Source organism: Mesocricetus auratus, unplaced genomic scaffold (genome assembly GCF_017639785.1).
Source record: "Mesocricetus auratus isolate SY011 unplaced genomic scaffold, BCM_Maur_2.0 Super-Scaffold_100029, whole genome shotgun sequence".
Classification (NCBI taxonomy): Eukaryota; Metazoa; Chordata; class Mammalia; order Rodentia; family Cricetidae; genus Mesocricetus; species Mesocricetus auratus.
The window spans coordinates 542,046-554,602 of NW_024429210.1; the positions used below are offsets into that span (position 1 = coordinate 542,046).

The 12,557-nt window shown below is 40.8% G+C and overlaps 2 long non-coding RNA genes across 2 annotated transcripts in view; both read left to right on the forward strand.

Moving 5' to 3' along the window:
* Window positions 1-677: 677 nt before the first annotated feature.
* Window positions 678-2,242, forward strand: LOC121134695. The gene is made up of 2 exons (XR_005871814.1): window positions 678-916; window positions 1,798-2,242. It is a non-coding gene; the product is annotated as an uncharacterized LOC121134695 (long non-coding RNA).
* A 3,991-nt stretch (window positions 2,243-6,233) lies between these two features.
* Window positions 6,234-12,557, forward strand: part of LOC110340928 — a 31,136-nt gene continuing 24,812 nt past the window's right edge. Inside the window, exon 1 of the long non-coding RNA XR_002382767.1 lies at window positions 6,234-6,525. This is a non-coding gene — a long non-coding RNA (uncharacterized LOC110340928). The remainder of the gene's footprint in view (window positions 6,526-12,557) is intronic.

The window sequence follows — 12,557 nt, forward strand, 5'->3', positions numbered from 1 at the left end:
TCACTGATGAATAATTTATTTCTATCACATCTTTGAAAAAGATATTAGATGGCATGGCAATTCTGCTTCATCAAATAACTACAGCAAAACAAACCAGCAAAATGAATATAAGATCTCAGCAAAAAGTGGCCAGTTTTTAATGAGATAGAACCTAGGGCTTGTTTTGTGAATAGGTAATATGTTTTATTTTTTATTATATGTATTTTATTTATTGTTTGAGGGTTTCATGGATGTATACGGAGTGCTTAAATCTTCCCCATCTCCCCTCCAACTTCTCCCGTGCCATCCCCATTCCCCTCATCTTCATGTACTCTTTTATTTTACCCACTGAATCCACTTAGTCCTCGCAGTATTATGTATAGGTTCATACACTGAAACATGGGTAGTCTCAGGGGCTACACCACTGAAGAAATTTCAACAGTGTCAACTGTTTCTCCCAGCATCCATCAGTTGCCAATAAATCCTTAGCTAGAGGTGGGGCTTTGTGAGTTCCTCCCCTATCTGTACAGAAATTTCAGCTGTCTTGATTTTGTGAGGTCATGTACATGCAGTCATAGCTACTGTCATAGCAACAGCCCTGTCATGTCTAAATATACAATTTTGTCACAATGCTCTATGATCTCTGGCATTTACAATACCCCTCCCTTCTGTGGTGATCTCTAAGCCTAAGACAACTGTGACAGAGATGTCTTATTTAGGACTAAATACTCCAACATCTCTTATTTTTCTTTTTGCTCTTTAATCAGTTGTGAGTTTCTGTATTAATCACTATATACTGCAAGTAGAAGATTTCCTGATGAGGGTGCTAATTGGATAACCAACTAATTCCTGACAGGATTTAAGGCCCACTCCACAAAATGGAACTCATGTCTGGTACTACTAACTGGTCAAGAATTTGTGTCTGAATAGGTCACAGGTAATACAAGTGAAACCACTACTGTTAATCTTCTAAATGAGTAAAAATCAAACTGCCCTCTAAATACTTATCTTTATACCATAGATTAGTGCAACTCTCAAACCTTTATACTATTAAATTTCAAACCAGTATGAAAACTGTCTACTGTCTATTTTATGAGCTTATGTATAAAATATCTCACTATGCACATTACTATAAAATAGAAAAGCAAGTAAAATTCTTACCTGACTGATGGGAAGCCATACTTTTCCTGAAGAACATAGAGGCAGTCAACCACAGCCTAAAGATTAGAATGAGTTTCCCATCTCTCCTAATTCAGCATAAACTCCAAAAGTAGATGCTTGTATTACGCTTTGCACTTTGGCTACTATATTAGTTACTTGTCTTGTTGGTGTGATGAAAACCATGTCAAGAGAAGCAGAAGGAAGGGAGGGTTGATTTGGGCTCACGGTGCCAGGGTACAGTCCAGTATGGTGGGGCAGTCCTGGCCGAGCTTGAAGAAGTCAGCCACATTTTATGTACAGTTAGGAAACGGGACATGAGTGCTGTGCTCAGCTTCATGTCCACTTTGTGTGCAGTCTGAGACATCAGAAGACACTCAGAGTGGGTCTAAAATAACCCCTCACAGATGTTCCCAGAGGCCAATCTGCTTTATATAACCCCTATAGAAATGGCTGGTCTTGTGTTCTAGGTGACTCTAGATTCTGTCAAGCTGACAAGCAGTGTGGGCACAATTACCAAGGAATTCATAGAAAAGTCTGGACTTTAGCTTTTTATAATTGTGCAGTCTGTGTAATTACATTCTAAATCAGTCATATTATCTACCTCTGAATTGCTAATGTAATTCATATATTTAAATTTAAATTTCTGACTTCTTTCAGGCCGTTTTATGTATGTTGGGTGATTCTGAAGGAAAGAAACATGAGAAAATGCATGAAGAGAAATCAAAAGAAGAGGGAAGATAGTACATTTGTAAGCCTATCACTTGGGATGCCGAGGCACATGTCTCAAATGACCAAGAGAATCCTTGGGTGGGGCAAAGAGGAAAGAAACTGGCTGTGTTAGAACTCCCAGGTCTTCTAGTGGTGGAAAACATTTTTCTTCTTGGGGTCAGAGTCTGTAATTCATTCTCTGTGCTCACTTCCCAGCCCAGGTATAAGCACAGGGTATTGCCCAGTGCAGTCTGCTTCTTCTGCCCTCAAAAGTCAGCCTAAGCCATTACTCTTGTCTTGTAACTATTATTTTGTAAGCAAAAACGTCTTAGACATTACATTAAGAATGCTGTTTCTTGCCTGTCTGTGCACTAATACAATCTTTTAAAAATTACTGGAATTTTTGAGTAATGAAATGTTTTACTTATTTAGCATCTCAGCATATTAAATATAAACATTTACAAATGCTTTAGTCATATTCATTAAGTGTTTCCTAATCAATTCCTTTCCTTTCTGTTAAAGTATTATTTTGAGTCAGGGTCTCACTATGTAGCCTTGGCTGACCTGCAACTACATAGCCCAGAGAAGCCTCAAATTCACAGATCCACTTGCTTTTGCCTCCTGTGTGCTAGGATTAAAAGCATGTGCCTCTATGCCTAGCCACAAAAGTTTGTTTTTGATAATATTAAATTTATCTATAATAAATCTGTCTTTGTAGTTGTCTTAAAATTTGTTGAAATACATCAAATGAAGAAAACAATGCCCTTTGTAATGTATCTGTGCTAGCCACAGCCTGGGACTAGAGTCCTTTCCAGGCAGGTAGAGAATATTCATGCTTAAATCCTTTCAGACCTAATTAATTTTATTTGTACATGCCATCTAAGGATCTCATGTAAATATCCAAAGAGAAGATCAATTTGATATCTCATGTCCTTTGGTAGAAAAGGACTGAGCTGTGACATTGTGGCTTTGATAAACATGTCTAGGATATCATCCCATAGATAGTCAATGCTGTGGTGCTCTCTTTGGTACACCGGCACCAGCTTGGGTCCTGGTAATTTCAGACCAACATAGATGTCTGGAAACACCTCAGCTAAGGCCTGCAGATGTGCACAAATATGTGCTCTATGGCCTCCGTGGCCCTCTTTGATGGTGCCAGAATCCACAAATAGGTTACTTTGGGAAGGATGTCTCCCACTACAGCTGGCAAAATTGGAATGGAAAAATGATGCAAAGTCTCATACCACCATCATGTCTATTTGATTGTTAGTTTGCTGTATAGAGAGAAGACCTCCTGCTGGCCAAGCCACAGAAGTCCAACTGGGTTTCTCATGGAGTGCCCAGTGTGCCCCTATTTCCTTGATTCAGCACAAAGGCTGTTTCTGATTTCTGGGCATGGCTCCTCACCATCTGTTCCAGGCTGCAGCTGCTATTGTTTTATTTTGTTATAGGACTTATTACTATTGTTGATTCATCATTACATAATGTTTTATTTATATTCACAAAAACATAATATCACGTTGTTGTTCTTTTGAATAGAAACAAATTAGTAGGGTAGGGTCCTGGAGAGGGATGCTCCCATTGTTGGGGTAAGGGACCAGTGGTTATTCAGCTTTACGTTTAAGAAGGGAAGTATAGCATGCATGGGATGGCTGGTTCCAGGGTTATTGGAAGTCTCTTTAAAGATAAGTGATGTCGGGAACTTGAAGAACATCCGGAAAATGTATGCAAGGGAAATTCAGAATGCAGTTGATAGTGCTCACATCCGTAGGGCGGGTCATACTGTGTGAAGAGTGAGCAGCTTTTAAACCCGGCCTGCCTGTTCCTGTGGACCTCATGGCACTCTGGAAATGACTGTTCAGCAAACATTTATCAAAAATGAGTAAGTAAACCAAATGCTTCTTTCAGACCTGCCCTTAATATTTTGCAACACCTTTCATTGATGTAGCATTGATTTAAGAGAGCGTATCTTGTGTTGCTAAAGACACTGTGAGATAGCGCTCTATCCCCACATTGCCCTCACCTTTGTCAAATCTCCCTCTGAGGTCTGCATTTCTTAAAGGATCTCACCATTCGGTCCCTGGGACAGTGTGAACACTCTAGAACATACGTAAAGGACCGACAATGTAGGAATGGCATTCCTTCGAGGGGAAAGACACTCAAGTATTTACATAATTTACAGGGAGTTTCTGCTAGAGAGCAACAGTCAAAATGGGAATTGAAATATCAATATGAAAATGGAGGCATGCATTGGGGAGCCTCATTTTAGGATTTCCTTTTCTGGTGAAGATATTTGAATGTTGCACTTGTAGCCAGGTGTCATCTAGGTTTGGACTGTGAAGTTTGAAAAGTGGTATTTTACATTTGCCAAGCCAACCAATAGTGGATATTGTAATTAAACATAGGTGTGGATTTGAAGTTGGATACACGGCTGGTTCTACGCACAAAAATACCCCTGAAGGTTGGAGAGAATGTGGGGCCACTAGATGTAACAGGACCCAGTCCCAGTGACTTCATGTCTATGTGTAGTTTGCTTTTAAACCGAGACACCCACCACTCTGCGTATTATCTCTTCAAGGACAAAAGTGTCCCTTATTGGAAAGAAATTGGCTCACATTTTGACTAAATGTAAAAGAGTTTTGATAAGTAGTGTCAATTATATATCAGATGGTGGGTAAAAAGTTTTATATCTGTTATCTTTAATTCTCACAGTGAACCCCAAAGCTAGAGCATGCCCCCTGTCCATCTCAGAACAAAGAGGCAAAGGTTCAAGCACACACATATGTGGACAGGCTCACAGCACATACTTACGGATGCCTCAGGAGCAGAACTGGGCCTGAGAGCAAAGTCTGCCATCTCTTGCTATTATACCATTCCTATCCTCAGCCTCTGGTTTTACCAGCTAGCCAGGGAGTTCAAATTTCTTTTCCAATATTCTAAAATAAAAGAGAAGACTTGAACTGTCTTAATATGAGCTAACCCAAAGATACAAGGGAAAAAATAAATCTTTGTTGAGTCAGAGAAATGTTTGGGTTTTAAGTTAAACACATTGTGCTTGCTTCTCTGTAGATAGAATCTCAGCCTCCAAGCCTGACGACCTGAGTTCCATTCGATTCCCTGAACCATACGGATCACACCGGATCACACCGGATCACACCGTGACATGTTCCTCCTCCCCCAAATCAGTCAGTCAAATCATCCAATCAAAGTTTAAAAAAAAAAAAGAAACAAAGAAAATAGGATCTGGGGGACCCCAGGATGTAGCTCAAAGATAGTAAGCCCTGGGGCTGACTCTTATCAAAACCAAACAAAACACAAAGCCAGGGAGTGAGTGTCTGGAGAGATGGCTAGAAGTTAAGAGTACTTGCTACTCTTACAGAGGAGCTGGCTTTGGTTCTTGGTGCACACGGGGAGGCTCACAACTACCTGTAACCCCAGTTCTGGGGGTCCCAGCTTTCTCTTCTGGCCTCCACAGGTACCAAGAACACATGAGGTGTGCATCCATACAAGCTGAATATTCCTGTGTATAAACTAAAAATAAACTTTTAATTCTATAAACGGATGTGAAGAAAGCAGGGCACACTGTACAGAAGGAGAATGCAGACTGACATAAATAAAGTAGATTTGATGCTAAAGTGTCGTGTGCTTTATGGGGCAATATTTTGAAAATGCGTTTCTTGTGTGTATGTCGGTGGACTTCTGGCTGGGTTGCACATTATGATTCTGTCCTTGCCTCTGGGTATACCGCTGACATAACTAGATGGTTGTAGCCCACACAGAAAACAGGGGAAAACATTAAATCAATACAGGACATGGATGCGACCCACTTATATCTGGTACAGATCAAAAGTGAGTGTGCCTTACGGGTGATAGACTTAAGTGCACAGCTGGGAGGACAAAGCAGAAAGTATACACATGTTACTGGAACAGAGTCTCCAAGGCTACCACCCCAATCCAGGTTGCTGCCTAGAAAATGGGTGCCCTAGTCAATAAGGAGTATGGTCTGCCGGAAACAATGGCTACATTTCTGGGTTCTTGGTGAGTTTGCTATAGCTAGTAGAATTTCCCATTATCATGCTTCAGGCACACACACACACACACACACACACACACACACACACTCCCCCAAGTTTTCCCATGAAGGTTCTCTTGTACACTAGTTTTTGATCAATCCCCAGTGTATGGTCCCACCATACACGGCCCAACCTGTGCTGCTTTGGGGGCAGCCGAAGCATCGTTCCCTGCTTTTCAGAGTTCCCTGCAGATGTGGCCAGCAAAGAGAGGTTAAGGAGCTAGCAAGGCAGGACAGCTGGGGATCGTTAGCAACAATCAAGGAGCAGCATTAAAAGGCAGCAGGGGTGAGGCCTTGGTTCTTGCTTTGGCCTGCCTGAGGAAGCCATCTGGACAGAGGAAATTCGCCTTAAACCTTGGCAAGAGAACTTTGTTCTGTTTGAACTTTGTTTAAAGCCCCAGAGTGGGTGATCATTTTGTTTAAACTTTCCTTAAAACAAAGAGTGGGAGATCCCCCGCAATTAACAACAGGAACCTTCTCCGCTCTTAGCAGACTTGATAGGAAAAAATGCAAGGACTGTTCTGACATCCATTAACATGCCTCAGCTAGCAGGATGGAAAGCAAGATGCAAAGGAAGGACATTTGGAAGTCTCCAGAGAGTTAAGGTAACATAGTAAAGGGATAATCACATTATGTATCATCTTTATTTAGGATTCTCATTTGGGGACTGTCCCCGTTGCCGACTGAGGGCTTCAGCTTGTTGCTACTTAATAGTAGCATTTTATTTTTATCATGATTTCTTTAATTCACTGTCTTCGCACACATATTCACACGATGCTCACAAATAGTGGGATTTGCCAGCCAATGTTAAATCGATGCAATAGGAAGCTTGACTGTGAGGCAGAGCTTTGAACGCAACCACTTTTCTTCTTGCGTTTGCAGTTCCAACAGCAAACTTCAGCCTATTTTGTGCTAACAGCAGCGAATGAACCAAGATTCTTTCACTAAACTCAAAGGTTACTGTTCTAATTTTGTCTATAGTAGTATTATCCATAACACATATATTTGCACACGAGAATATGTTGTAGAATTCAGCCTTCTGAACAAGAACCATCACTTTTTGTTCTTTGATCACATCAGCAGTGCTGTTTGCAAGCGTCTATCACGATGTGGTTTGTTAACCATTAACATTCCCTTATAGACAGAGGGAATCACTTAGGATCCTCACCTGGGAGTCTAGCTGCTCTTCAAAATCAGTTAATCATCCATAGAAGGTGTTAGGGAGAGTACTTGGGATGGAGGGGGTTAACTGAGGGGGCATTCCATCTATGTGGCTACTGAGATGCCATCATTCATGCTGGGTGAAGCCTTTCCAGTGGGGCTGTTCACGCTCATGTAGGCAACATCTCACCCATACTCTGTAAGTATGCCCAAAATGCTCATTGCTTCCCCAGGTTGAATTTTAGCTGCATCATATTTCAGTCTGTTGTTGGGACCTTATAAGGAAGGGGTAGAAATTATTTACCTCTTCTAAGGGAAGAAATTCTCAAAATAGATTATATATATGTGGAGTCCTCATGGAAAAGTTCTTTGAGGAAAACCCTAATGTCTGGCATTTAGGATTTGGGGTAAGCCCATCTCCTTTTTGAGTAGCACTTTGTACCAATGTCAGATGTCTGAGTCACACTTTTGGGGCTCATGGTCTCATGCAGTATCATTGTCTGGTTGTTTACGGGGGCAGAGTGACACTGAGCCTGGTCTCTGGGAAGTTACTCTGAGAGCAGTAATGCCCGTTGGCCCTCCAGTACATGCTTCTCCGTTTACTCCACCTTTTCTCCTGACTCTCGGCACCCTCCAGACCTGTACTGCCGCATGGATCACCTCCTTGTATGTAGCATCTCTTCTTCTAGGTCCCTTCATCTGCTCTGCTTGTCATTGCTTGCTTCATTCCTTGCCTCCTTTGTCCTGTCTACCGAGCACTCCATGTTTGTCCCAGAAGTGACCATCTTGTGGCAGACAGGATCTAATATTAATATCTACTTTTTTAAATAAAGAAGAAAACCTGAGAAATAAATGCATGGGTTAAAGGAAGGAATGGATGAGCTGACATAAGCATTCCTAAGAGGTGAGGAGGTTAGGGAATCCCAAGGGAAAGATCACTGCTTCTCCTTAACACAGCTGCTCACCTTGCACAGGACTTGAGCCGATGTTTAAAATTACCCACATGATTATCTCATCAAGAATTAAAGACAAGAAGAGTGTGGGGTGGGAACAGAGGTGAGAGCTGCATGAGCTCCCTCAGCAGAGTGTGGGTCTTAGAAGCCAGAATTCTCTCATGTAGAAGAGGAGGGGCTGTGTGGAGCAGTGTGTTCATGGAGTCACAGAGCCCAAAAGGTAGCCCATGCCTCCTCATCTAGTAACCTTCTGTGTAGAGAAAATTAGCTTATACTTTCTCTCCTGTCAATCCATGAAGACATTTAACACACCAGGAACCAGGTGGGTAGAAACTGGTTCACTAGTGTAGATACCCGAACACTCTATGAGGAGAAACATAGAATAAAGTAGTAATAGAAAACTAAAAATGTATATGCATGTATCTATAGAGTTTGAAAAGGTAGATCAAAAATGTGGACTAGTTATGCTGGGTCAGAAGACAGGGTTAGCTGTGATGGCAGTGTTGTCAACCATGGAACTCTATGCCTTGTCGTTGCTTCTTTCTCTTCTCCCTAAGTCTGCTTTAGCCCTTAATTCCCCCTCAGTCCCAGATGCATCATCAGGTAGGTCTTTAGTTATAACCCATATTAAGTATATAAGCAACTGGTTTTTGTTACCAAAGTAATATCTAAAATCATTTATATGATAATTTATTTGTTTCATGTGGAATTAAAATTTAATTTTAAATGTATATTTTTGTGTTAAGAGTAGGCAAATATAATTTAAAAATTATAACATGGGACAAGTATAAACCTATATTACGTTAATGCTAAAGTTTATTTGCTCAGTGTTCAGAGTATGCTCAATAACTTAGCATCCGGATTTTGTTCAGTGAAGTAATTTAAAATGCCAATAGAAATGTATGCATAAAAGTGTTCAAGATATCACTGTAATACAAACACAATACACCAAAAAACCCAAATAGACAACCCTAAATGTCCAGTTCAAAAGAATTAAGTAAATGGTAGGACAGCCTTCCAAAAACAAAAGAGTGAAGCTGATTGTCCAGTAGACTAAGGGGTCATTGATGCTGATAATGTAAACTATAAAAAGCAGTATACCACATTGTATGCTGGTCAACTTTACTACCTTTGTTTATTTTGATAATAAGAGGTTATAAAAATCATAGCAGGTACTGTGCCATTGGTCCATTTACTGTTCTTTATTTGATTTATTTCTGCTGGGAATAAAACCCAAGGCTATGTACAACCCAAGGCAACACCCTACCACTGATCTCTCTACCAAAAGGAACAAGTTGTTACATTTTTACCCCAAAGTTGCCAAGGACACCAAGAATTTCCAAAAAAGTTCAGTAAATATAAATGAAACAAAATTACTGGTTAAAATAGAGGCATTATTATCATATGATTCTTGCTAGGATTTCAGAATGAATTGTGCTTTACATGATTTCACTTGGAATCAATACCTATAAATGCAATTAGAATAGAAGTAACCAGTGGGCAGCTAGTTACAAGGATGCCTTGTTTGCCTGCAATCTTCATCAAAGAGAATTACGTAATAGAATATGTCATAATGCCTTGCAATGGAAGCAAGGTGATTCATGGCTTGGTTACTTACTTGGTGGAGTTAAGTGGCACATAACTTGGTCATTATGACCCAGTTTGGGATTGTCCTGTTCCTTTACTTGTGCAGCAGTAGCCAGATGAATTTAAATTAGTGACTGCCTCCTTCAGGTTGGTGAAGCTGTAATTAAAGGGTTAGTCTCCAGCGCATACTTAGTTTGATGCAATAGTCTTTTCTCTGAAGATGTTGGGTCAAACACAAAATTCAGCTCATGTGTGGACATGATTGTGGTCTCTGCCTCTCATTGTACACACCGTTCAAAACTGCCCATGGTGTGCCGCGATAGGGTCCTCTTTGCAAAAGGCAAAGATTGCAGCAAGGACAGGGATTCATCTCCGTAAGTACTGGATCACGGCTTCACTTCTGTCTGGGTGGAGTAGAGTTTTCTTTACCACCGCACCCCCTTATTTGCTTCTTTTCATTTTGGCCAATGAAGATGCTCACTGCTCTCAGTAGAATGATCGAAGTTTAAGAACAGTCAGTGGGGATGAGAAGGCTATATCTAAGATGAAAAAAAAAGGTAGGAACAAAGGTAACAAAAGACAAAACACCAACCGTGCCTCAGTGGAATCCTTGTACTGTATCATGCAACTCATAGAGAGTGCTGAGCTTTCCTGAGAGGAGAGTGAGCTCACCAAAACCTACAGAGAGCTTTAGGCCATCTTATTGAATCATGGTGGCCACCATTCCAACCAGGTGTAATTTTTACCCTAGTTCATAGGTGAGGAAGAGGATTGCAGAGTAGCCAAAGTATGGATCATTTTATACCCTTTGGATGAGGGCGTTGATTTGAGGACCTTCCGCGAGGTTGTGGAAAGTCATTTGAGGGTCACTGCACTGGACACTTAATCATAAGCATTGTCAGTCCCAAACTGTCCCCACTTATTCTGTGCCATCAAATGATTGATGTCCCCACAATCTTCACAGTGCCCTTTCCCATGAAGTCTTCAACAATGTAGACAGTTCTAGTGAAATCTGGACCAGAAAGACTTCTGTGCTTTTACCTCCAAACTGCTTAGGCAAAGTCAAAGAACAGCTAAGGAGGAGGAGTCCGGTTTTTCTGGGGCAGTAATTCCTGCTGATGTGTGTCTTCCCTCTGTGCTCACTGAAACACGGGGCAGATAGAAGCTATGATCATCATCAGCCATACTAGTACTGCCCCTCTTGTGACTAGGACCTCAGTCATTCCCACAGGAGCCTGGAGAATGTTGACAGTATATTATTTTGATAAAGGTCTCAGTGGGTCTTACAGGCTTTTAACTAAGATTAAAGGTTGCAAGAGAGAACACAAGGATACTTTGTAGCCCAAACCACCCATGTTCAGTAACAATGAAGTTTTGGAATGAAAATATAGACATTAAAGAAATGATGACCAACATAAAACCATCAGTTATCAGGACAAGTCAACCTACAATATGAAGCAAAATTTTAAAATTTGGAGAGGAAACAGTTTTATTGTTCTTAGATATTATCAGTCTTTATAAGAATTGAAGTGTCTCTCATTCAGGGAAAGGTTCACAATTACAATAGATGACTTACATGTGAAGAACCTGCTAGTATATGGGACTTTGTCTAGAGATGTAACAATGTGAACTTAGTTACCTTTGATGGGGTTAAAAAACCCTGGAAAATGTTGCTGCTTATTTCATGCTTTCAGTTACATTTTCAAATTTTCTTACTGATTCCTGGCCTCATAATTTAATTCAAAAAGAGTGTTGTGTATTTTAGATCATTTGGACACTCACCAATACCCCTTTCTCCTGTTTCCTGAACATAAGAGACTGTCTTTTTCTAAGCCATTTCTAGCTAGTAGTTGGTGAACAGAAGTGATGTGTGGTGAGTCACATGCAGGTGGGAAGCCATTTGGTGATAGGGAAGCATTTACTCCTTGCCAAGGTGACCTGGAAACCACAGGTTAAAACATTGATGCCACCAATGGAGGTAAGTTGGTTCCCCGTCACAGGTGGGAAGATAGCTTCCTTGGACAGCTGTGGAGCGCAACACAAAAACACCGCAATGATAAACAACCCTTCACCCAAGAAGCCTTTGGCATTTTCAATGTCTCTTGATTCCTGAACTCTTCTACACGGAGGCATCACATTTAGCATTTCTATGTAATTTATGTTTTGGAATAACTGTACCATTTTCCAAACATAATAGAAATGAAGAGAAATGGCTGAAAATAAGGGATCTCTGGAACTTGAAGCTGAATTTTAGATTCACCCCAGGATTTCAGGCCTTATTTTGTCAAAATGACCTTGATAATGTTTTCGTGTGTCTTGCTCACAACTGACTTGTGTACAGGACACCAGATCCTGCAAAAGATGTAGGTCCCCTTTGCCTCCACCAAAGCCATCCAATCCAAAAGCAGTAGTGTGATTTCCTCTTCCATTCCAGGGTAAATTTAGCTACTACCCTTTGCACAGTAAAAAAAAAAAAAAACTAAGAAGGGAAAATAAAACTATGGAAGCTAATAGAATTACATGTAAGGAAATATGAATTTAAAATGTAAATAAGTCAGCCAGAATCACACTATGTTGTAAAGTCAAATCTCACCCCTATAATGCTACTGAAGATGAAGAAGGAACTTTTGGACTACTGCATGCCCCTAGACTGCTTATAACCACATAAAGTCTCCTCTTTTCTATCTAAAAAGTCAAATTGTCTTTCAGCTTCCTCTTTAAAACCTCTTCAAAATCTTCACTTGATACTGTTCACGAGCAAAGGGTATAAGCAGGGCCAGGGATGTCTGCTAATGTTAGTGGGTATGTGTGGGCTGATGTTCCTGCTGGGCCTTCCTTCTGACTGCCCAGCGTGAGGTGGCTTCCCTGAGATATAAATGGAAAGGCTCTGGGAGCTCTGCCAGTGTACATCTTGTCTTCTGGCTGACTGTTGGTGG